Source organism: Oryctolagus cuniculus, chromosome 6 (assembly GCF_964237555.1).
Source record: "Oryctolagus cuniculus chromosome 6, mOryCun1.1, whole genome shotgun sequence".
NCBI classification, from domain to species: domain Eukaryota; kingdom Metazoa; phylum Chordata; class Mammalia; order Lagomorpha; family Leporidae; genus Oryctolagus; species Oryctolagus cuniculus.
The window spans coordinates 109,764,740-109,791,702 of record NC_091437.1 but is presented as its reverse complement, the minus strand read 5'-3'; the positions used below and the strand labels follow the sequence as shown (position 1 = coordinate 109,791,702).

Sequence of the window (26,963 nt, the reverse complement as noted above, 5' to 3'; positions counted from 1 at the left end):
AGATGAGACCCCAAAGCCTGCCTGATCTTTTGGTTGCGGTTTTGTGAGGAGCCCTGTGAAACAGAGGCACCAGCTAAGCAGCACATGCATTTCTGACTCAGAAACCATAAATGATGAATGTGTTGTTTCAAACCACTTGGCTCCAGGACAATTTCTTACATAGCAACAGATAACTAACAGCACATCAACAAGGCAAAGACTATGTTCTATCTGGTTTCTGAAAGACAGAGGAGAACTCATTAACATCAACTCAGTCAAGAGTGAATGAAGCGAGGATCAGATTAATTATCTTTATGATTATTTGGAATTTGACATTTTATTATTCATGCAGAACATATTTAAAATAATTTGTCTATCACTTTCCTGTCCACTTTATCATAATAAAATATATTGCAAGTAAAATAGCCTAAACTCAATAACAAAGATTTTTTTCTCCCTCTTCCCAATTCCGCTGAGCTTTACTGGGGTACAATGTACATGGGGAGATCCACTCACTGTGCAAAAGGACTATTTGATTCATTTTGGCAACTGAGAAATAATCACATAACCAATACAATAATTCAGACTAACAGCTGAAAATATTGTCTTGTGCTTCTTCCCAGTGAAGCCCCTACCTTATTCTTCCATTCTGATTTGCTTTCTTTCCAAATAGCTTTACATTTTCTAGAACTCCATGTACACAGATATGCTTAGATGTTTTAAATGTTTCATTTGTGCAGCAAATGAACTTGAGTGTAAAGATATCTGCACATAAACTAGGTGTGACAACAATTTTTACATTTCACTCATAGTTTAAACAATTTTTGAAGATTTATTTATTTATTGGAAAGAAGAACAAAAGAAAGAGTGATAGTAAGAGTGAAAGCAAGAGAGAAAGATCTTCTATCTGCTGGTTCACTTCCCATGCACAACAGCCAGGGCTGGGCCAAACCATAGCCAGGAGCCCAGAACTCCATCAGGGTCTCCAACATCGGTCTAAGGGGAGGTAGACCAGAAGTGGAACAGCAGAACACTCCAATGTGGGATGGAGCATTCTATCAGCAGTGAGTTCGCCCACTGCGCCACTGTGCTGGCTCTTCACTCATAATTTTATATGAAAATCTATTTGATGAATTCAACATATGTATGAATACTTTACCTATAAGAAAAGAACTAAATATTCTCATGCTATTTTAACTCATTTAACTTTAGTGGATTAACGTGACAGAACTGTTTGTAAAATTCTTCAAAGATCCCTAAGATTATTTCACCCTTTTTCCCTCTGAACATTAAAAAAATTATATTACACTATATTAAACTATTTTGCATGGCCATTTATCTGCATGTTTCAAATTTAAAAACTGACAGAAAGTTGAGGCTACCATGGAGCAGTAATGGATTTTATATTTAAAGTTAAAATTCTCTAGGTTTTCTACAACTTGGCACTTTTAAATTGGTTCTTGATGATTAAATTTTCAACTCTCAGACAATCAGCCTGCTTTCAAAGTCTGATTTTTCTCCTACTTGGTTGTAAGGAAAATGCAGGCATCCAATAAAAATGCGAGAGACATTTTCTTGAATGTAGGGTTGATGATGGATGGGCGAACATTGGGACCCACACAATGAAAATATCAGACAAAATTCAGCAGTAGTCACTATTTGCCAGGAGTGGTAGCATCAGCTAACTTTGGATTCCTGCAGTCTTTCATTTAACAGCTATGTGTTGGATTATCACAATGAGCTAGTCACTGCCTTACTTATATCAAGTGTTTTCTTCACTTACTGGAGAAAATTCTGATAGTTACTACCACAAAGCAGGAGAGGATTAAAACATATAAGTCAATATGCTCAAAACATCAAAGTTCCAATTGCATGTTGTCAAAATCTAAATAAATCCTGAAGAATTCCACACTGTCTATCTCAACTTACAGATGCCAAAGGTAATCAAAAATGAACAACCATATTTGAAGGTCAATAAAAAGAAAAGTCAGTGTGGAAGCAAATTATTCTTGATACACATTGGATTTGGACTTTAGGTAAGATTTTTAGTCATAAGGAATAATAATTTAACTTTTAAACTCCCTGTTCTTCAGTAATACAGTAGTACTTTAAATATAACAAGATGTGAAATAGGACATTTCCTGTTGCTTCAAACATTTCAACTACAACTCTAAGATAAATAACAATAGGAGAAAAGATTCTGACCCAAGCTGTTAGGCACCTCTCTCAGGGTTTCTGAACAAGTAATCAAATTGGCTATGAATACAGCATTCATCTGGTATCCCAAAAGCAGAATTTGGGAGCACATTGAGAGAAATAAAGTAACTACAGCAATGAGACATTATCCAAGGGGAGAAAACAGGTATGATTTTTCCTCCTTTCACTGATGCTCCTTTAAGATACTCAACAAGGTGAGCTCCACTAGATCTAAGTGAGTGCAAGGCACATAGAGTAGTGTCCCAATACTGACCACAAGATTACTGAGCATCAGAAAGGCGCAGGCCAATCTCAACATGACCAATGTGATGAGAAGATTCTGGAACAAGCTGACATGTGGCTTCTTGAGTTTGGGCAAATGTGAACATTGAGATGCACGTTCCTTTCCTTTCCAGAGAATTCAGAAGGCAGGATGACAAGCAGAGAAGACAGCAGACAGCCTACATACCATCACTTGTCATGACAAGAATACCTGCATTTCCCAGGAGCTCAGTGTAACCGAGTGAAAGCGAGTTGATATCTTTATGAGACCCCACTGAAAAGAGCTATCTTCACAAGTAAGGGAACCCAAGTAGAAGACTACAGAGTTGTCTATTGTAGGCTGGAATTAGGTGGTAGCCTAAATACATATGTGCCTTGTCAGAGGAATCAGGTCCAAATGCTGGCAATGTGGGGGATGGACAGTGCTCTGAACCATCTACGAAAATATCTCACCAGAAATCACAGCCATAGTAATCAACAATAACTCCACCATCTCGCATTTGGTTATTGAACTCATTACTCTATCTTCTTCTAAAATAGGACAATTATACTCTTCATCAAAGCTATCATATAATTCCCCTTCTCGAGCTAAATCACCCTAAGATTTTATAGGAAACTTCTCTATGGAAGCGGTCAACTTTTAAAAAGAGGCACAAAGATGGGGAGAGTTCTCACCCTAGTCATTCGACAAATATTTACTGAGCACCTGCTCAGGAGAATATAAAGGAAGGGAGAGAAATTCCTGCTTTTTGTGTGCTTGCTTTCTAAAAGAGACCACAAAGCAAAATCTCAATAGCCAGAACTGGACCAGGCTGAAGCCAGGAGCCTGGAATTCTATTTGGATTTCCCACGTAGGTGCCAGGAACCTATCATCTTCTGCCTTCCAGGGACATTAGCAGGATGCTGTATTGAAAGCAGGGGAATCAACAGTGCAGGCACTTCAATATGGGGTACAGGCATCCCAAGCAGCAGCCTAACTCTCTGCACCACAATTCTTGCCCCTCAAACTATTTTCTAAAGAATTATTTATTTATTTATTTGAAAGTCAGAGTTACACAGAGAGAGAAGGAGAGGCAGAGAGAGAGAGGGGTCTTTGTCCGCTGGTTCACTCTCCAATTGGCCACAATAGCCAGAGCTGGGCCAATCCGAAGCCAGGAGCCAGGAGCTTCTTCCGGGTCTCCATGTGAGTGCAGGGGCCCAAGGACTTGGGCCATCTTCCACTGCTTTCCCAGGCCATAGCAGAGAGCTGGATCAGAAACGAAGCAGCCAGAACTCGAACCAGCACCCACATGGGATGCTGGCACTGCAGGCGACGGCTTTACCCACTAAGCCACAGCACCAGCCCCACCCCCTCAAACTTTTGAACTTATGAGTCAGTATAGTTTCCAAAAGATTTTAGGGTCTGGCATGAGGTTGCCGAAGTTTTGTTTTGATTACAAAGAACTCTGTTTGTTGCCCTGATTTGTCTCAGTTCACCTCTCTGAGTGAAAAGTCTCTAGTATCAACCACTATACTTTCTTTGGTAGACACAGCCTTCAAGTATTGTTGCAGACCAAGAATTAGAGGTAGGCTTTGAGGGGATAATATTTGTTTGGATAGAGGTAATTAAGAATTGATCATATCCTTCAAAAAATTAATTTGCTGCTTGCAGGCTGACTATACCTGTAATACTCCTATGGCTCAGGTGTCCTGTGAGTTTGTTGAGATCTATACTACCGAAAAGCATGTGATTTTTCAAATCTTCTACCATTTTTCTCTTTGAACTATTAACTTTTCATTTATACAGGAGAGCATAACATGATTACTTTGGATAAATGCCTTTCCATTAGCATATGAAAGTTATGAGTATTCAGTTACAAAGATGGCCATCTAGTTCAGAGGTTGGCAGACTACAGCCTACAGACCAAATCCAGCTGACTATGGTTATTCTATGGCTTGTGACTAAAAATTTGTGGTGTTTATATCTTTTAAAGTTTGGCGGTGAGGGAAAGAGCATTTCCTAATCCATGAAAACTGCAGAAATTCAAGTTTCAGTTTCATAAATAAAATGTCATTAAAATACACACACACACACAAAAGAAAAAGAAAATATCTCACTCACCAAACAGTCAATCTCTGACAACATCATAGGTACAGATGCAGGGGCAGACTAGAAGTCAAATACTATTATGCAATGCAGAGTTAGAAATAAGCATCAGATCTGAATTGATGGAAGGGGAATGATTTTGAATTTATTTGAATTAAGGATAGCTTGGAAATTTCAATATCTGAACATAAGCTTAAATTACTGAAATTAATTTGTTATAGCTGAAGATCTGAGAAACTATGTTCTCTGCCTAACATGTATCAAATTTCAGATTTGATAATGTGGTTGAAGACAAAAGTAAAAGAGCATTTTGGCTTTGATACAGGCCATTCAATAAAATCATTACATAAGGGTTACACATAATACACATTAATCCCCTACCACAGCACCTGGTACACAGAAAATGGTTTTAATAAATATGAGTTATTGTTAGTTTTATTACCATGTCTTTGGCACTGTTAGTTATTTTACTTACATACATTACCTTTAATCCCTCCAATAAATCTACTAGGTAGTTATTACTACACTTTTTTCACAGATGAAGAAAAAGAAGAAACAAAAATGAAACAGGACATCTCTACCCTCAGAAGCTTAACTTAAGGAAATGAGAAAATTAATGGCACTAGTGAATAAAATAGAAATTACTCAAGATGTCATATGAAGCCAACTCAGACCACAATTGGGTTTCCTCAAAAGACCCAACCCAAAAAAAGAAGTTGGTTATTCAGATGAAAAGTGGGGACAGCATTTCCAAATAAAGGCTCTACAAGATTTTTATAATGGCTGGAGAGAGGTGGTAGGATGGAGTGATACAACGAAAGCCTTCTAACCCTCCCTGATAATGCATCCTGAATACCATGTAGAGCCAAGGAATGAATTTCAATAAGAAGATGACGAGATGACACTGGCTCTCAGGATTTACTACACAGGACCCTGAGGTAGAGTACTGAAGACTGACAGCTCCCAGCTGCTGCCAAGGCAAATCTGTGAATGCATCCACTTCCAGCACCCTCATGGGCAATGCCCTTTGCCCTTTAGTATCCTTATCCTTAAAATAGAACAAAGAACACACCTAGTCTGCAAATATACTGACCTACTGACTTACAAAGTGTAACATAAATCTATCAAAATGTCAAAGTAAAATCTTGCCAATTTTTATTAAAATTAACAATTATATTACCACGATTTAAATTTCTTCTGTGCACTTTGAGTCTTTCAAGGAATCAAATTAAATAAAAATATATACAGTGTTAGTCCAAAAGTTGAGCTGGGTTTTAACATCTATATTTCTTATACAAATTCTAACAAAAGAAAAAGTAGAAAAACATGGCAGGAGAATTGGAAATAAGGGCAAAGGCTAACTATGGAGGCTTCACTTCCTGAGAGTGGCAATAGTAATTACAGGTTTGGGGCTGCTGGAAATTATAGCAAATTCTCAAGTGCAGTGTTTTTCTTTCCACTGTAATCTGCAGTGACTTGGTGACCTATGCCAAGTATCAGAAAACACCCAGCTGTGACAGGATGCCCCTCTTCTCTAAATGGATGCTTGGATGTGACAAGCTTTTGTTAATTTCCAGCATTCTGCTTCTTTGAAGTGTCAAGAAAAGCAGAGAAAAGGTAGGGGCAGGACAGGGACAGTATGATCAGGGTAAAATACAGTGAGGTCATCTTGAGAAGCAGCAGAATGAGCTAGAGGGAAGCATATGCTATCTGGGTCCTGGAGTCAGTGGCTCATGTGACATGGTAGAACTGGCCAAGAAATGAAGATGAGAAATGTCAATATTCAAATTAGAGCCAGCCATAGATCAAGTTACTGGGTGCAGTCTGTGGAACGCTTGAGATTTATCTAACATCAAAGGTAGCCCTGACAATTGTTGCTGGGAGAGTCAGGGTCCAGAGGCTATGGGGATTCATAAACTTAAGAACTAATCAGTCAAACCTGGATTCAAGAAAGTCAATTTTGAGGAGAAGGCATGTAGATGATTTCAAGAAAGTGTAACAAGGCATTAAGAGAGAAGTTGTTGGCCGGCACTGCAACTCAATAGGCTAATCCTCCGCCTGCGGCGCCGGCACACCGGGTTCTAGTCCCAGTCGGTGCACCGGATTCTGTCCCGGTCGCTCCTGTTCCTGTCCAGCTCTCTGCTGTGGCCCAGGAGTGCAGTGGGGGATGGCCCAAATCCTTGGGCTCTGCACCCGCATGGGAGACCAGGAGAAGCACCTGGCTCCGGGCTTCGGATCAGCACGGTGTGCCGCAGCAGCCATTGGGGGTGAACCAACGGAAAAAGGAAGACCTTCCTCTCTGTCTCTCTCTCACTGTCCACTCTGCCTGTCAAAAAATTAAAAAAAAAAAAGACAGAAGTTGTGCAATGATCCAGAACAACTTGTGTTCTCCTCTCAGGATGGGAAGCTAGGAAGATGCCCATCAACACTGAGCATGAAGACTATAGGGACAGGGAAGCACACAAGAGCCTGCCTGCTCTGTTTTTTCCCCTGGCTCTCAGACAGAATAATATCCCAGGCTCATTTCTATTCTTTCTCCTCTTTTAAAAGTAATGATACATAACTGAAATTTATATAGTATAGCTTTTAGAAGCTACCTGAAGTTTAATTCTTGTGCTTATTATTCCAATTAGCAGTGAGTTTAGTGAGTTTTGTTTTTTTTTTTTTTAGGGAGATTTTATTTATTTATTTGAAAGAGTTACAGAGAGAGGGGGAGGGACACACACACACAGAGAAAGATCTTCCATCTGCTGGTTCACTCTCCAAATGGCCCCAAAAGCCAGGCCTGGGCAAGGCTGAAGCCAGGAGCCAAGAGCTTCTTTTGGGTCTCTTGTGTTGGTGCAAGGGCCCAAGCACTTGGGCTATCCTCCACTTCTTTCCCAAGTGCTTTAGTAGGTAGCTGGATCTGAAGTGAAGCAGCTTGGAATCAAACTGGCACCCACATGGGATAGCAGTGTGGGAGGGTGTAGCTTAACCTGCTGCATCACAGCACCAGCCCAGTGTTTTTATTTTTTAAGAATCCCAGGAAGTAAAATTAGCCTAGTTTTATACAAATTAAATGTGTTATTTGTTTCCAAAATGTGATTATTCATACGGGTGTAAAGTGTTCTAATATACTGCACACACCCAGAGAAGCTGATGGAACTTATGCACAGGTTGGGGGGTGTCAGGGAGAGTTGGAAGGAGAAGATAATCATGAAACCTGGGATTATGTTGGTCTTGGCGATTGTGTCAAAGCCCAAACAAGCATTGCAAGTATGCAAGTAATACTAAGTTGGTCGAGGATGGAGTAGATGTATAGAAAGCCTTAAGAATTTTCTTTGACAAAACAGCTTCATTTGGCTGGTGTCGAACCCTAAGTTCAAACTCCACTAAACAATGAGTTTGACACCGCTATCTTCTTACAGTATCTTCAATATTCGGTTTGATTGGGGCTTATCAGAGAATTCATACTCACAATGTCAGAAAAGACCAAGTCAGGAGAAAGGAGGATGGCATAAGCAGTTAAGATTTTATGTGGCATGCTACTTGAAATAATTTCATTGCACACATGTAATTTGGGGAAAAGGCAGTTATGAAATGAAAGAGATAGGAAAAACACCTCAAGAATATCTATAATGGAAACAATATTATGCTTTCATAAAAATACATTTCTCGTTGATTAAAACAGGGTCCTATGATAAAAATCTTGTGGGACATTCTCTACAGGAATTAGAAGAGTGACATGATAAATGAAAATTGAAAATTGTTTCAGGTTCACATAGAGGGCACCCAGTAATCATAATGATGATAGCTTGCATTTGTAAAGATCTTAGTTTTCAAAGTGCTTTCATACCCATCATCTCTTCTGATTTTTATGACAACACTGTGAGTAAGGGAGGGCAATAATTGTCACTCCCATCTTAAAGGAAAGAAAACTTTATATCTCTCATATAGGCAATTGTATATCTAAAGTGACTGAATAACATCACACTTTTTGATGTAAATGGCATTATCAAATATTTTTTTAAAAAATAAGAGTGAAAATTAAATAAAATATATGAGAAAAGTTCCTAAAGGAAATGGGTTAAAAAGACTTAGTGTGTGAAGATATGTATACATTTGATAAAGTAAGCAGAATAGGGAAATTAAGTTGCATAATGCAGTTTAAAATGCTTCTTTATTCTTTTAGACATTTCCATTTTTTTTATCTGGCTAACATCTCAAATTTCAGGTGTCAGAAACTAGCCCTCATAATTCAATTTTTCAATGTCTTTCTAATGCATCTCAGTTCATTTTGGTCACCCCTTCTTTTTTAAAAAATAATTATTTACTTATTTTGAAACTCAAAGAGAGAGAGAGAGAGGGAGAAAAACAGATTTTCCATCTGCTGGTTCACTGCCTCGATGGCTGCAACATCCAGGATTGAACCAGGCCAAAGCCAGGAACCAGGAAGTTCATCCAGGTTTCCCACATGGGTGGCAGGAAACACTTCCGTCGTCTTCAACAAGTTCTCCCAGGCCATTAGCAGGGAGTTGGATCGGAAGTGTAGCAACTGGGACACAGTTTGGTGCCCATAAAGGATGCTGCCATTACAGGTGATGGCTTTACCCTCTACACCACAGTGCCACCTCCTGGTCATCACTTCTTAATTTAACTGCCTAAAACTAATTGTCTCTTTCTTCCTTTCATTTCTGGTGTCTTTCCTTCACCCATTTTGTTCCTCACTCAATTCCACACTGCATTTCAATTAATCCTCTTTTCAACCTACCTTGAATAATGTAATATATATACTGGTTGATTCTTTTCTTCACATTGATTCTCTCTCCTCTCTCTCTCTCTCTCTCTCCCCTTGCTCTCTCTCCCCCCCCCATTTTTTTTTTACCAACAAAAGTTAAAAAAATACTTTGTTTCTCAGAATTCTCTATATCTACATGAAAGTTGAAATATGAAAGTTTCCAAACACATTCTTTTCTCTTTTAATGATTCCTGGATCCTTCTACCCTTTTTAATATTTTATGACTGTGGACAGGTGTTATGATACAGCCAATTCAACTGCATATTTAGATAGAGGAAGAATCAGATACTAAACTGATAAGAACAGATATGAAACTTGATCTTAGTCAAAATGCAGAGAAGCAATCAGCTGCATATTTGGACACCCACATCCCAAATCAGAGTACCTGGGTTTGAGTCCCAGACCCCTGTTTTCTATCTAGCTTCCTGCTAATGTGCTAATGTGCACTCAAGCATCAGGTGATGGATCAAGTACTGGAGTCCCTGCCACCCATATGGGAAACCTGGATGGAGTTCCTATCTCCTGACTTGGGTCCAGCCCAGCCTCAGCTGTTGCGAGCATTTCAGAAGTGAACCAGAGGATGGAAGAACTCTCTCTCTCTCTCTCCTTTTCAAATAAATATATGAATTTGAAAAAACAATATTTTAGAATATCCTATGGCTATCAGTCTTGCTGTACTCATTTGGAAAGCAGTTTCCCCTTATTTGTTATGAATATTTCTTCTTTACTGAACTACAATTTCCACATAGAAGAGTCTCTCTTTGAATACCTACTTGACTTAAAATCTATGATATTCAAGTAGAATTCTAATTATATTCTGTCTCACACAGATTCTGGTGTATATGTATTAAGCTGTGTCTTCACTTGCACAGAAGTCCTCCAATAGGAGGCATCGTTGTTGTTTTTTTTTTTTTTTTTTTTTTTTTTTTTTTTTTTACAGGCAGAGTGGACAGTGAGAGAGAGAGACAGAGAGAAAGGTCTTCCTTTGCCGTTGGTTCACCCTCCAATGGCTGCTGCGGCCGGCACACCGCGCTGATCCGATGGCAGGAGCCAGGTACTTAACCTGGTCTCCCATGGGGTGTAGGGCCCAAGCACTTGGGCCATCCTCCACTGCACTCCCTGGCCATAGCAGAGAGCTGGCCTGGAAGAGGGGTAACCAGGACAGAATCCAGCGCCCCGACCAGGACTAGAACCTGGTGTGCTGGCGCCGCAAGGCGGAGGATTAGCCTAGTGAGCCGCGGCGCCGGCCTTGGCATCGTGTTTTAATATTCCTCTGGCACACTTGGGCATCAAGCAGTGATAGCAGGGGATGAATATAATTAATAATTCTATCATAAAATGTAAACAAAGTGTTTAAACAAAAGCATTCATTCATACCCACCACACATTAAGGTAAATGCTAAGAATATAATTGCAAAAGAATGACTTGCTGCCTATCATGTCAAAGTTTATGGTCTATTATAGAAAAAACAAACTGATAAACGTACCAATGAGGACTTCTGAATGTCTACCATTACCTAAACTCACAAAGATAAATAAGATCAGAAATTTGATCAGCTTTCATAAAAGAGAAGCTCACAAGTGAAATAACCTTTTTTGCTTCATGAAGCACAAAAGGTTGGTGAGCATTCTTGTCTTACATATGGCAGAACAGAGACCAGAAAGGGCTCAGCGTTACATGAAATATGAAGATGAGTGAAATGCTTCAGAGCTGGAGGCAAGATTTATAATTCATCGATATATACTTTTATATTCAGCAAGCACTGTATGCTTAATATAATTTAATTTTTAAATAAAATGAATAATTACAATTATCCTAATAAGCATATAAAATAGCTTGAGGAACTTTAAAATCTTGGTTATTCACTAACAGAACAAATAAAATATGTTAATTTAAGTTAATTCTTCCAATTTATACAGTGATATTTAAATTAACTTGCAAATGTTTGATAATCCAAGCCACTTTAGAGCAATCTGCCTAGTTGATGTGGTTTCTTTATGCAGTATATATTATGTACAGATTTTTGCAAGTTGAACACTTATTTGGGAGTGTTAAGTCATTTAAAAAAAAACTTTAAGGATAACTAAAGAGTTGTATCAATTATATTTTTTTTAAAATTCACTTCATTTTTTATCATAGTGATGTTTAATGTTGATAAAGACCATTTTTTAGTTCCTATCCTAAATGTAAATATTTTAACCAGCATATAGCTATTTTTGTGCAATTTTCTCAATCATTATAGACAGAAAAGAATAAAAACATCAATGACGCAAAAATGAATTTATAATAATTTGATCATATAATTTATGTATAGATGTTAAAATCAGAATTTATATATCTTAGAATCAACAAAAAATATTTAACAAATAGATCTTTAATGTTTCAAAGATAATTTCTATTTTCCCTGTGGACACATTCATTTTACAGGGATCAAGAATAAGGGGAAAATCACAGGAATAGTTTTAAAGTACCTGGAAAAACATCAAATAAAACTAACATCACAAAACTATTAAAGCAACAGTATCAAGAAAATACTAGGCCACGTCAACTGAATCATGATTAATAAATTGGGTGAGAAATCAACAGGAGGTAACTGACTTAGTAAATAGATCATGGCTAAACTTGCTGCTGTTTGAGTACAAGGCAAGAGTTAAGAGCATGAACACTTCACTCCCACATATTTGATAGGAATAAAGAAAGGAATAAAGATGAGATGTGATAAGAATAAAGAAAATCATGCAGCAGTTTGAGTGTAAATCCTTCCCAGGATGAAGGATACACAAATCAATCACTACGGATTAAAAACCTAACTGTAAACAATAAAAATTTAAAATCAAAGAGTATAGTAACATGAGACTTCTGTGCAGGATGAGGCATAAATGCCCTCACTGAGGATGGAGGAGACAGGGCCTGTTCGTCTTCTTTTACTTTGGGGATTTCTCTTTATTACCTGGTCACTGCAAGTTTTCCTACCTTCCCTGTCAGGAATCTGTTCCTGATGAAGTCGTATTGTCTTTTATTATGAATGTTATGGCTTGATCTCACCTTGACTACATTGGTAGGTCTCTCTAGGAAACCATGGAATGGCTAATTTAGATCTTCTGTTGCTTAAACATTTTGTAACCAGTCTTTTTCCTCTTGGAGGCCTATTATTAATGCCAACCTACCTTGGGCACTGGTATTGTTCTCCCAAGGAGACAGAAGCACCTGTTGCCTTTGGATCTCCACTTTGGGGATTTCAAGCAAGAAGAGACACATGACTAGCTACTTGCTTCTTTTCCCCTAAACCCTAAAAGAGCAAGCTTTTCTATTTATTTTCTCATCAGATCTGGATAAATAATAGATCAACAGAAACATATTATTCATTTATATATGTTTAAAACACACGGAATGCCAAAGTAGTCCATAGTCACTTTTAGAAACGATGTTTGCCTAATGCACAGGCTATCTATATTGAAAAACTTCAATACAGCAATCTACACCCAATATTATTTCAATACTGTGAACTGAAAACCAATGATAGCACCAAAAAGCTGAATCTGCAACTTTATGTATTTTAAAGATAAAATATAACTTTTAAGGAATAAAGAAGATGTAATGTAATACAAACATCAACTTGAGGTAAAACTATTAAGTGGAAATCAATTTTTTAATTTCAGTTGTTTAACAAGAATTAAAAGAAAACACTTTATCTATACAAGCAAATACTTAAAAGAATTTGTGTTCTAGAAAGAGTCAACTATACTAAATATTTCTTAAAAATCACCAAATTGGCAATATCCTTCAGTAAATTATCTATTGCTTTGCTAAATCATTTAAATAAATCACATGAAACCTTCACCAGTCTCACATCTTACTTCTTTAAGATGGTATACATCAACATCTCTCCAATACTATTGGTAATTAGAACTTATTTATATCTTGAAAACTCGGCATTCCTCTAGGCTAAGCTGAAAGCTAACAAACACTGTTTTTGTGGCTTTTGAGTTTTGACATTTGTTTGAAAGGATTTGTTCTGAATTCTCAATAATTCATGTAATGTTAATCCTATTTTCATAGTTCCCAGGATGAGTGGGATATATTTGAGGAGGAGGTAGGTGAAATATTGTGACTTCTTAAAAAGTAATATAGGAAAAGACTCTCACAAGTTCAAGGAAAGTGAAATAAAATTTACTTCTAAGGAAATAACCTTCTACTTGCTCGAGAACAGATAAGTACACATTTCTCATTTATTCAGAATATGAAAGATCAAGTTGTTTACCAAACAAATAAATTAATTAAAAAATAAAAGTCTTCATTGGAAAACACAGTTGCCTTTAGTGATATCACATTCAAGTTAAGGCTGCTTACCAAGGATATATGTAACTCCTTTTAATAACTCGTCATAGGTATAACTTGGCCATCCAATAATTTATTTAAATCCTTCAAGGTTCTACTTACTATTCAGCCTGCACCACATATTGAGGGTCACAAAATCCATAAATTTAAATACGTAAGTTAAATAAATTCTGCAATTCAGTGTGTCTCAAATGTGCCTGCTCATGGAACTAAATTCTCACCACTCATCACACCTAAAATAAGGAATCTGAAATCCTCTGATGTAAGCAGAATCTTCCATAAACTATTCCAGGATTTGAAAAAAAAAAGCACCTGTGTTCAGCCACAATTTCATTTATTTCATCCTTTTCTCATTTGCAGATTAATATTTGATTCATATTAATGGCTCTTCTTTAGTTTCACTGTATTTTAGACACATCTAATACCTAAATTTGCATATAGTATTCTGGATAAAATAAATGACTTGACTGGATGCTCCTCTCTGTTAAATAACTCTTCTCTTCACCAGGGTCAATCATTGAACTACAGAATTCAATTGGGGCTGGGGTCAGAAACTAAAATAATCTTTAATCAGAAAGGTAAGAAGATCTCAATGTGTAAAAAATTAAGAAATTCATGAACTTCAGGGTCAAGAAAATCTGCAGTGAGTTCTGCTCCAACCTTGGCCCATTTCTCCACTGATTTGGCTGTTCTGCTATAACAAACTTTTGGTAATCAAATTTCTTCTATTGTAATTTGGGGCTCTGTCTTGACAACTTGCCAAGTACCCTGCTTCCTCAATGTGAGAATTCATGCATTATATATGCCATCCCCCTACCACTTAGATAACTGCCATATCTCCCTCTATGTGCTATGTACCTCTCATATAGGCAGCTACATAGTAACTTCTAGATTCACACATATTGTCTATTTCCAAGGCAGTATCTTACATTTGTAGACAATAAAACTCACACACAACTTTCTTCACTTTGATCCACTTGAAATACTTATGGCATACTGGAAACCCTTATAATTATTTGCCAAATTATACTTTTTACCAGACTCTTTGTCAAATATTTTGTAAAAGTATAAAATCAAACAGTTTGTTGTACCAAATCATGGTTCAATCTTTTTTTCATGAAACAATTGCCCACTTCATTCGTTGTCTCATAGCTATAAGTCAATTCTCTACCAACACAAGCCATCTTACTGTAGCTTGAGTTTTAAACATTCTTTCTTGCATCACCTTTATAAAGAGCATCTTGAGGTTCAATTGCATTACAAATGGGACATTTTCCTTGTGCATTTACTTATTCCTTCAGAAGCTTTCTTCTTTTTGAGAGTGTTGCATTTTCTAAATCTATTCTGCTTGCTTTAGTTCACCAATTTGCAAGGTAAGAAAATCGAAAGCACTAGTCCTTTTGGGAGCCCTGATCAATGGCAGTCATGTGGCATCATTAGCTGGGGTTCTTGTAAGTTAAGTTGACCAATTATAGAGTGGTAACTAGTCCCTTTGGAGTAAGGTCTTCTCATTTTGCACTTATATATTTCAAGCTCCTTTGTTGGGTGACATTATCTTCTTAAGTTAGTTGGGTCTATTTTGGCAAATCAAGTAGATTTCATTACAAAAATGACATGGAATAATTTTATAGTTCCCTTTTGTGTGTTTTGTAAAACAGCTTTTTGTTTAATTCTGTGAGTATCACTATTTTACCCAGGAGGTATTTATTATACTATACAATGGATTCTATTCTAGACTGTAAACGTCAAAAAACAATATGGTGGTAAATATACCTACCTCTAAACTTTAAAAAGCTCACAATAATAAAGAATCATATAGCTCATTAGGGATTTGGTTCATAGTGGAACTAGGGAAATTTATATCCACCATGGTAGGAGTGCTCTATGTGAGTTTCAAAAAACCTGTTCTGGATAACAAAGAAAAGAAAATGATGCTAGATATCTTGGAACACACATTACCTTAATTAGTAAGTGATGCATGGTTCATGCAATCAGTGGGAAAGCAAGTGATTCAGACTTGAAATGCTTTAAAATCAAAGACTCTGAGTGTTTAGGACCACAGGCAAAATGATGCCACAATGTGTTTTTGAATTGCCACCATTATTTCCACCTCTGCCACTGTGTGCAGGCTGCTGCTACTGCTGCTGCCCCATTCGGAACAGATTTTAAGCAGTTCTCCTTTCTTCATGCTACATCCAGAATAACCCATACCAGGGGGATGCTTCTGATGAGCTCAGCATGGCTAAATGTAAGCCCTTCATCTGCCAGAGTTCTCACAGGGCAAACACCTGACCAGTCCTCTGCCACAATGCTGGATTTCAGTCATGAATGTTCACTAAATTTGATGCTGTCTGATATGTAAAGGAATATTGGGCTTTACCCATTTACAACCAAAACATATCATGTATACTGTTGATTCTTATTCCTTTACATCTCCAATGCCCTAGAATGATTTTATCTTACTTTATTTGGAAAGCAGAAAGACAGAGGGGGAGGGAGAGACAGAGAGAAAAAGATGTCTTCCATCCACAATTCACTCCCCAAAATGGCTGCAATGGTCAGGACTATGCCAGGCCAAAACCATGGGCTTGGAACTCCAATCTGGTGTCACACATGGGGGGCAGGTGCCTAAGTAAATGGACAGTCTTTTGCTTCTTGCCCAGGTGCATTTAGCAGTAAGCTAAATCAAAAGAAGAGCTGATGGGACTGTCAGTGGCATTCAGATATGGGATGCTGTGTACTTTAACCCTCTGTGTCACAACACCAGCTCTCCTAGAATGATTCTTTATATAAATGAATTCAGTTGCTGCCCAACAGTCTAAAATTTTATACTCTCCTGAAGTGTTTTCCTATACAAATTCAGGCAGAAGACTTTGTAATTTGGTCAGGGTTTTCTACTGCTAATCATTAAGTGTCTTATAAGCTGGCTGCATTCAGAGTCATTATCATCTTCCATAAGACTGCATTCTCACTGACTATGTATATTTCCTGAGTATATCAAGGCTCTCTCTCCACAAAGCAACACCGGCATTTGCCAACTGTAATTACTTTTTTTCCCAAGAATGCTGTCCATAAGGGCAGACACCTTCAAAGAGTTGATCTTTAGAAATAGTTCACCCAAGTGCTAATGAATCTTAGACTTTTATAATCTCTAATGATGAGTGTGTCATGGCACAATATTTCAGGATATAGCCCCCTGAATGTTTGTGTACAGTCTCAGTTAAATAATATGTGAGAAGTTTCTTTTGCACATGACTACTATAAATTCATTCTTCATTTAAATAAATTTGAGATTCACATATTTTATATAGTTTTATTTTTACCTATTATGTTGCTTTCAGAATCATAAAGAATCCAATGTAGAAAAACAATGAGAAAATATTGTTATTAGTTACTTGTGGCTTTTGTGTGTTGGTGCATGTGATTAGGGAAAATAACAATAAATATCACTAAAATATTAAGTATTGTTAAATATATTTCTTCAAGGATATTATCTTTATATATGCTTTATGGTGATGAGTAAAATAACAACACCTATTATCACAAATTAGCTTCATCAGATAATATTAAAGAATTAATGTGTTTAGCCCAGAGGCTGGTACCGTGGTATAGCAGGTTAAGCTTCCACCTGCAGTGCCAGCATCCTATATGGGCACCTGTTCCTGTCCTGGCTACTCCTCTTCTGACCCAGCTCTAAGCTTATGAACTGGAAAAGCAGTGGAAGATGGCCCAAGTGCTTGGGCCCCTACACCCACTAAGCAGACCTGGAAGAATTTCCTTGCTCCTGGCTTTGGATCTGGCCCAGCTCCAGACATTGCAGCCATTTATGGAGTGAACCAGTGGATGGAAGAATTCTCTCCCTCTGTCTGTAACTCTTTTTTTTTTTTTTTTTAACTATATAAATAAATCTTTTAAAAAAATGTGTTTAGCCCAGAACTTTTTTTTTTTCTTTTTCTTTTTTTTTTTATACAGGCAGAGTGGACAGTGAGAAAGAGAGACAGAAAGAAAGGTCTTCCTTTACTGTTGGTTCACCCTCCAATGGCCGCCGCGGCCGGCGTGCTGCAGCCGGCGCACTGCACTGATCCAAAGCCAGGAGCCAGGTGCTTCTCCTGGTCTCCCATGCGGGTGCAGGGCCCAAGCACTTGGGCCATCCTCCACTGCACTCCCGGGCCATAGCAGAGAGCTGGCCTGGAAGAGGGGCAACCGGGACTGAATCCGGCACCACAACTGGGACTGCAACCCGGTGTGCCAGTGCTGCAGGCGGAGGATCAGCCTAGTGAGCCGCGGCACCAGCTAGCCCAGATCTTGACACACAGTAAACACTGAAAAATGTGGATTGAAAGAGTTTGCTTTAATAGGGGTTATCAGTGGACTTCCGCGAAGAGAAGCAAGAGGAATAACTTCTAAGGATAAGAGAGTAGCTCATTTTATTCCTCCCCTCAACATCATAGACCAGACTGTGTTGACCCAGTTATTTAATCTTCCTATACTACTACTCTTCAAGGATTTTTAACCAGAGATGATAATAATAATAATCTTATTAGAGAAACCCTTTTCTTTCACTTTACTGGAGCAGGGCAATTTGCAAGCTTTGATAATCTGAGACCTCTTTACTAACTGACTCCACAGTAACCCTCACTTTCTATTTCAGTGAAATAACTAAATTTCAATGTCCTCAGCCTTCTTCCAGGCTTCTACAAATTTGCACATTTACAGTACTGGGAACTATTTCTGATCACCTATCCATCTATAGTTTGTATATTTACTTGGATTCTAAACACCCACATACAGCTACACTGAAGATTTTACATTGGTATTTACCTATTACAGACTTGTACTTCTGTTGCTCTGGAACATTCTTTGGTTCTTCCTTTTGTTCTGGTTTCTGTCCCCTGGCATTTGAACACATAATACTGAACAAATCATATGGCTTCCCATTCACACAATTCATAATCCGCTTACATTCAAAGCCAGGATACAGGGCATGTATGCCCTGTGTAGGTGTGTGTGTGTGTGAGTGTGTGTGTGTGTGTGTGTGTATGTATACAAGGAGACTTCTAAACATTCATGGAAAATGGAATGAAAAGTTTATTTTTGTGAAAAATAATTTTGATATTTGCAAGCAGTTTTCTGTAATGTGCATTATCCAAAAACATTTTGAAGGTTCCTTGTATGTGTATTTTTCCATACTAGTTATAACTACTCTGAACTTTCATTTATGTAAAAGTAATAACTCCTTAATCTTAACAATTCTGTTACTTCATCAGTGGACTCAAAAAGGTTAAATAACTCATCATCTTCTTACTCAAACTTGTACTTATAATCAACTTCAATTAGATAAGCAGTTTTTCCTTTAGGAACAATGAAAATATATATAGTCCTTTAAGGCTTAACTCTTCAATGTCACTTATGAATCATTCATCCAGGGAAAATAATTTACATGCATACTCTTAGGGACAAAAATGGTGCAATAATTAAAATTATTCAAAACTTACAGGTTTTTATAAAGCATCACTGTTAAAATTTTTGTGTTTCACTGCTGTCAATAAAATTTGAAATTGATAGAATTAAAATGAAGAAAGTCCAAATGAGACTCCCTGCTGAAATCATAGCTTGTGTTGAATGTTCAGTGTCTAAATAACTCTAATCATTCTGATTTGAAACTGTGCCACCCAAATGATGTTCTGTTTTGATCCATTATATTAATTGATTCAATGCTTAAATAGTTTTCTTTAGGAAGAAAAGGATTTATTAGAATTTTTAATGGCATGATGTAAGCTAATATACTGCAAAAGGAGAGCACATTTCCTAAAACTACTTAAGCTAACGCATTATGTGAGAAATTGGTGCTTTCATTCACTGGTATTATTTGTTTATCTCATTCTGCTAGAACATGTAATTCAACTAGTTCACCTGCAGCTCTGAAAGATTCAAAACAAATATATTCCTGATATTAAAAGTCTAAAGTAACATGTTTGATAGGAAAGTAAAATCAGTTATCAATGAGGAAAGAAAGAAAGCTTCCTATAAGGTATTCACATTCTACTCCCCTCATTCTCTCATATTCCCTTCATATATCCTTTAAATCCAGGTTAGGATATCTGTAGGAAACAACTGAACTGGGCTGAAAGGATAACACACCATCAAGAGAAGAGGCAAACCATGAAAACTAGACCTCAGATCTAAAGCACTGATTAACAGAAACTTGGCACACAGCTTCCTACACAGGTTGCTCTGTCCTTTGACTTTCATCAATTACTTTTAAGAGAAAAAAGTTTTGCCCACTATATGAGGAATCTTCACAACACATATTTTGATGAGAAGATATGGATCTGGAATCATAACAGCTTTCAATCAATACAGTGTGGCTCTTCAATAAGTTAGTCCGTGGTGGTTTGAGGCCTTTTCATATTACTTATTTCCTTAGATATCTTGTTCATAATTATGAGATAAAGCAAAAAGTCAAGGGAAAATTACACTAATATTCAAATGGTCTAGGATGAAAGGTGCTACAGAGTGTTATTTCCTATCAGAAAAGAGCCTGCAATGATTTGTAACACAATTTATTAAAAATCAAAAGATTCCGAGAAATTTTAGCATGCTTCTAGTCTTCTCCTAACCTTGGATTTTGTGAGATAACTGAAATATAGTGATGTATTTATTACAGATGTAAACCACTTTGAAAACTATGAAAAATTATAAAACATGTAATGATACCATGAGAAAATGAAGTAAATTTCAAATAAATTACAGTGTAGGTGGTTTTGCCTTCAGGAGGATTTCTATAGTGTTTCCCTCAAAACTTCATAATATGGTATTTGATATTATCGGTTGTAAATAACCTTAATAGGACTATTTTATGTTTATTTCCTACAAATCCCCAATTATCTCATACTTTGCCACTCCTATAAAAATCTGCTTTAAGAGGAAGAACACCCAGCTGTTAAATGTACATGGATGTGTTAAATAGCATATATCACAGAGATGCAGATCTGAGTAATCCCCAAGGTATACCTTTCAAGTCTCCTCTTCCAATTATGAAATCCCTTGTTGTCAGAGAGCTAAAAATATTCCTTCTGTTATATCATTTTTATCTCTACCACTTCAAATCCTCATTAGTCTGCTGTTGTTGCTTGTGTAGAATTGTATTATCTTTCTAACTGAATTCAAAAATCTTTGTTATTTTCAATAGACACTATTTATTTCTAGTTCTAGTTATCTATTTCTAGTTCATTATCTATTTCTAGTTCTTGTTTGAAGAATGGCATCTAGAAAAGTTGAATAATTTGCCCTCTCAGATCTCTTAGGCCATACAACCTTTTAAAAACTTTTAAAAACATATGAGAGATGATAGTTTCTCTGTGAGAGAGGCTACATCTTCCACCTGCTGGTTCTCTCTCCAAATGCTCACAACAACCAGGGTTGGGCCAGGCAGAAGTCAGGAGCATTAAACTCCAGTTAAGCTTCTCATACAAAGAACCAAGAACCCAAGTCATCATCTACTGCCTCCCAGCATGCACTAGAAGGAAGTTGGCTAGGAAGCAGAGTGGCCAGAACTCAAACCAATACTCTGATATTGGATGAGGATGTCCCAAGGAAAGGCTTAACATGCTACACCACAAAACCCACTCCAGATTATACAGCTTTTTAATGGGTCTGGTGTTTGTCAGTCATCCTGACACACACACACATCCTTTTCAGTGTGGGAATATTACCTTCCTACATATTTTAGCAAGAGGTAGGCTCCCCTCTCCCAGAGCAGAAGCTAAAAATACCAATTCATTTCTCACTCTGGCTTCTGACATCAAAGCAGGAATATGTGATCTTAATTCAACAACTAACTGACATCACCTGGGACTGTAAAGAATACAAAGGACAGTTTAAAGCTGATTACTACAGCAACCATGCTGAATTATTCATATATGGCATCCAGTGCAGTGTCAGTGGAATCAGTATGGAGTCCAGTATTAATAACAGGATTTGATTTTGCTAAATAAATATCTTGTGTCTTTGTTTCTAATTCTGGTTTTGTCCAATTTTCCAGTCTTTCCTTTGAATCTGTAAGCTAATCATTCCCTTCAAAAATTATTTTACGTTTAAAACCCATATTTCTTTGTTATTTTCAAATAAGAATTTTGATAAATATAATGTCAGTAGTGAGTCAGCACATAGGTTTACTATCTCTTCAGACTTTATTCTTCCATCATATGTACCCCACTGCAGTGATAAAACATATTGAATTTTCTGGACACTATGAGTGATAGAATTCACTGGCAGTAATTTCTTTTTAATTGGCAAATTTTCTATCCTTTTAGTTGTGACATGAATTGGGTTATAATTACGACCATCTTTTAGTAATAGCATATAGATTGTATGCAATGTATTGACTTTTATGGCCAACATTAGTTTTGCAAAGTAAACCAGACCTAACTACAGATGAGAAATGAGTTATAGATTATTAACACAATTTGAAAATGAAAAACACTGTCTAGCTGGAAATGAGAAAGACATTGAATAAGTGAAATGTTTGTGTCTTCAAAAGGTAAAAAAAACACTGGTACAAATAATGTAGAATATAAAATGTTATCATATATAAACGTCTCAGAATTCCCAAGCAGCAATTTACTTTATATAAATGACTGGTAGATAATTTATTCTTAAAAGAAAGACCAGGTAAATTATTAAAGGGTAAGAACCATTCATATATTTACTCACTCACCCATTTATTTGTTCATCAAGAAGTAGTTCCAAAGCACCAACCATGTGCCAGTTGTCATTCCTGCTTTATCATTTACAAAAGTTTAATAGTGCCTATAATTCACAGAGGAGATTTGTGCAACAAAATAAATGAAGCACACAACCTGTAAAATAATCTTTCTGAACTACTGAAAATGAGCCATTCTTCTTAAACTATCATATTGCACATAGTTAGAAAAAAATTCCTGAAACTCATATGGAAGCACAAAAGACCTAGAACAGCTAAAGGAATTCAAGCTGGAGCTATCATCAATACATGACTTCAAAAATTACTACAAAGAGGGAGACTCCAAGATGGCAGAATAGGGAGGGAGCTTACTGCTCTAGGCTAGGCAAAGATAGTTTAAAAAAGGCCGGCACCATGGCTCACTAGGCTAATCCTCCGCCTTGCAGCACCGCACACCAGGTTCTAGTCCTGGTCGGGGTGCCGGATTCTGTCCCGGTTGCCCCTCTTCCAGGCCAGCTCTCTGCTGTGGCCAGGGAGTGCAGAGGAGGATGGTCCAAATACTTGGGCCCTGCACCCCATGGGAGACCAGGATAAGTACCTGGCTCCTGCCATCGGATCAGCGCGGTGCGCCAGCTGCAGCGCGCCGGCCGTGCTGGCCATTGGAGGGTGAACCAACAGTAAAGGAAGACCTTTCTTTCTGTCTCTCTCTCTCACTGTCCACTCTGCCTGTCAAAAAAAAAAAAAAAAAGATAGTTTAAAAAAGCAGCAGGAGCATGGATACAACACAGGACACCAACAGTCGAGAGCCTCAGTGACAGATTTGGGAAGTGAGGTGAGACCAGGCTGCAACAACCTATGGCACTGGTGATACAGCTGCAGGGAGAGCCTGGCATGAGTCCAGCCTGGAGCCCTGTGGGGGCCAGGGTACCTGTCAACCTAGAGGAAAGAAAGGGCATGTTTCTCTCTCCCCATTCCCCTGACAATGGCATCCAGCAACTGACTGAGAGAGAGTGGATGCCAATTTGGACATATGTAACAGCTGCATTAGCTTGTGTTCATGTGCCCAAGAACCAGCCAAGAGAACATAGTCTGGCTGGGAGAATGACAAGCGGCTGGGCACCTATGTAAGTCTGTGAGATGCCTCCAGCCTCCCAACACATCATAGCCTCTGGGGCTCAAACTCCCACAGGCAGCTGGCTCTGAGAACATCTCTGCCTGTCTGTGGATGGGACAGACTAGAGGACAAGTATATCATTGGCACTCTATGATTATGGCAGCCTTGTGTGCTGAGACTGTGGGAACACCATGACTGCATGAGAGGGTGCAGGGTGCTGCTGGGTCTCTGGGCAATCGCTGTGAGTTGCTCCACAAACTCAGAACTCCCTGATTGCCTGGGATGCATCATTGCAACAGTATCCATGATCACACTGAGGACTGTACAAATCCTCTGTGTGTTGTTTTGACAGTGCAGATGAGTATTGCACCTACTGTGGGTTAACAACCATCAGTGATCACCTTGGAAGAGAGGAAGTGCCAACAGAGCTGATCAAATCCTCCCCTCTAAAAATACAGATCTATCATGCTCAATTTGGGTATCAACTTGGATACTCACCTGTGGTGGAATGAGAAGGTCATACCAAGGTAGCCACTGGCAAGCGAGTGTCAGTTACTCAGGAATGGCTTTGAAACCCACCTGGCCACGGAGCTTGCCTGGCAACAGGCTGTGATTGGGTGGGGCATAGACCGCCCCTTGACCAGATTGGCTGGTCTTGGCTATATAAGATGTTGTTCCAACTGTAATAAACGAGTCTGCAGGCTGCTGGCCTCAAACCTGCTTTCACCCGACTCCCGGGGTCTGTGTGGTGACTCCGCGCCTCTTGCCCCCACCATGCTGCTCCTCTCAGAAACGAATCCACTGCAACATTGTTGAGAAATCAACGGCAACATCTGGCACGCCAACATGACTGAGAGAAAGCGTGTGGGACTCGGCGAGGTCCCCCCTGGATTTCGGCAAGAAGGCCCCTCGGTGTTTTGTGTGCTGCGCCCCTTTCCTTGTCCTTGTCCCCGATCTAAGTGACCCCAGGTTAGGCACACACTGCCCGTCGCTTCTCGGCTCCTCCTTTTACTTTTGGTTCGCCCGGTGAATTCACATAAGGGACTGATCATCCCAGAATTCGGAACCAAGTCATCTTCCCTCACTCGAGAGAGCTGACGCTCCAGAGACACCGTGTGGGCATACGGCCTTGACCTAACGAATCAAGGAAGTCCCCACTAAGCACAGGACATACTTACGATCTGATACACCACTATCTGCTTGTCTAACGTAGGGAAACCTCCTGCAAAATGCCATCAACAGCTGAGGTGCTAGAAATTTGCTTTGTTATGGCAGCAGTGCTGTACTTGTCTTTCCTTTGGCTAGAGTTGGTGTGCCGTGCCGCTCTTAAGCGCTCGGACATGGGAAAGATACCCCCTCTCAGAATCCTCTACAGATTATCAAAGATAGTGAAATGTGAGTGATAAGAGCCTGACACTCCAGGTCCCTGTCTCACAGACAATGGTTGATGACTTAGGGAAGGAGAGCTCCAACAGTGAAAAAAAACAATGTAGTAAACAGGGTAGCAATGCCTAGTCAGCCACCCCCCACATACCCGTGGGATGAACTAAGAGGACCTCTAGACAATAACTCATTCCAGGTCATCCCATCTGCACGCAGTGAGGATCCTCACATTTGTGGCAGTACTCGGACACCCCAAGCTCTTAGGTCAGCAGCTGGACCCCATCCCACCTGCACATTTGCTGTTAATGTAGGAGTGGATGCAGAATTCAGGCCCTGGACTCCAACGCCCACAAACGACCTTACTATGCTAAAAAATACTTCTCAAGAGTCAGGTCCTGACTCTCCCTACTTTGAACAAGTGCTCAAACAATGGGCAGCAAACCTTCAAACTCATTTTGACTGGGTTGCACTGCTCAAAGCATGTTTGTCGAGACCACAGTTTTTACAGTGGAAAGCCTCCTATCAGGAAGAGGCTGAAACTGTGGCAAGGAATAATGCTGCCTATGGAATAGCAGTGACCTCTGATATGCTTACAAGCCGTGGTGCCTACATATATCCTCAAGAACAGGCCTGCATTGGAGTAGCTGCCTATTTTGATCAGGTCAGAGATTTGGCAATTAAAGCCTTAAAAAATATAAATCCTCCTGATTATAGTTAGCTCTTTTAGAAATCTAGTTCAAGGCCCAGGCGAATGGTTCCCCGATTTCCTTGCCAGAGTCTTGGAGGCAGTAGAGAAAAGACTACTGCCTGGCCCCAATCAAGACAATTTGGTCAAACAATTAGCTTGGGAATGTGCTACCAAAGAGGCAAAAGCAGCAATCGCCCCAGTCCGTAATGAAGACATTTCTAAATGGATAGTAGCCACAAAGGAGGTAAACCCTGCTGATACACCCATACAGGCCCTGACTGCAGCCATTAACAAATCGAGCACAAAGAAGTCTAATGACCCTCCAGTTTGTGGGGATGCCAGGAAATAGGACACCTATGGCAAAACTGCCCAAACATTGCAAAATGGGGCAAGCCCAAAACGCTGTGTCCCAGATGTAAAAAAGGCTTTCATTGGGCAAAAGATTGCAAGATCAAACCTTTAAACTCCCAGTGGGGTGGCCCTCAGCCCAGAAAGTAAGAGGGAGTCCCACCACCATTAACTAGTCGATGCCTATCTTCAATTGGAGACCGAAATTGAACCTATCTTTAGATGACATTGCCTTTGTGGGTTTAATTGATACGGGAGCAGATGTTACTGTCTTAAAAGCTAGAGACACAAGAAAAATACAACATTGGAAGACAGCACCTTGACCTGACCTCCAAGGTGCTGGAGGATTAAAATTGGCTGATCAGGTCATCACACCTGTAACTTGGTGAGATGACAATGGAGATACAGGAAACATCTTTCCACTAATTGCTGATGTTTCCATGACCTTATAGGGGAGAGATGTGCTCTCACAAATGCAAACGGTCCTTACTACGGATCACAAATCTCCACAAGCCAGCAGCTTTAATGGAGAACCTACAAGTAAGATTCACCCCCAATTCTAGGGGCCACTGCTCATCTTATACAAAAGCCAAGCCCAATCCCCATTGAATGGGAAAAAACAGGAAACATCTGGGTAGAGCAGTGGCCAATAATACAACCCAAACTTAGCATCCTTAAAGAATTAGTACAGGAACAATTGGAAAAGGGACACATAGAACCCTCCACTAGCCCTCATAACACACCCATTTTTGTGATACCAAAAATAAAAAAAAAAAAAAACAGGGAAAATATAGGCTTCTACAGGATTTGAGAGCCATTAACAAAAATATAAAAAAGATGGGAACATTCCAGGCTGTCATTCCCCATCCAGGGGCCATTCCTAATGGACACCACATAGTTACCATTGATATCAAAGACTGCTTATTTTCCATTCCCATTGCAGAGCAGGATAAGGCTTACTTTGCCTTTACAGTATGGGAGCCCAATTTCCAGCTCCCTGCAAAAAGATTCCAGTGGGCAGTATTCCCACAAGGCATGAAAAATAGCCTTGCCATTTGCCAAAGATA

General features: G+C 38.8%; 1 protein-coding gene and 1 pseudogene across 16 annotated transcripts in view; both read right to left on the bottom strand.

Annotated features, from left to right (window-relative positions):
• RALYL (RALY RNA binding protein like) overlaps positions 1–26,963 on the bottom strand; it is an 833,139-nt gene that overhangs the window by 599,666 nt on the left and 206,510 nt on the right. The gene's annotated exons all lie outside the window — the stretch shown is intronic.
• LOC127490811 (U2 spliceosomal RNA) lies at positions 9,553–9,665 on the bottom strand (annotated as a pseudogene).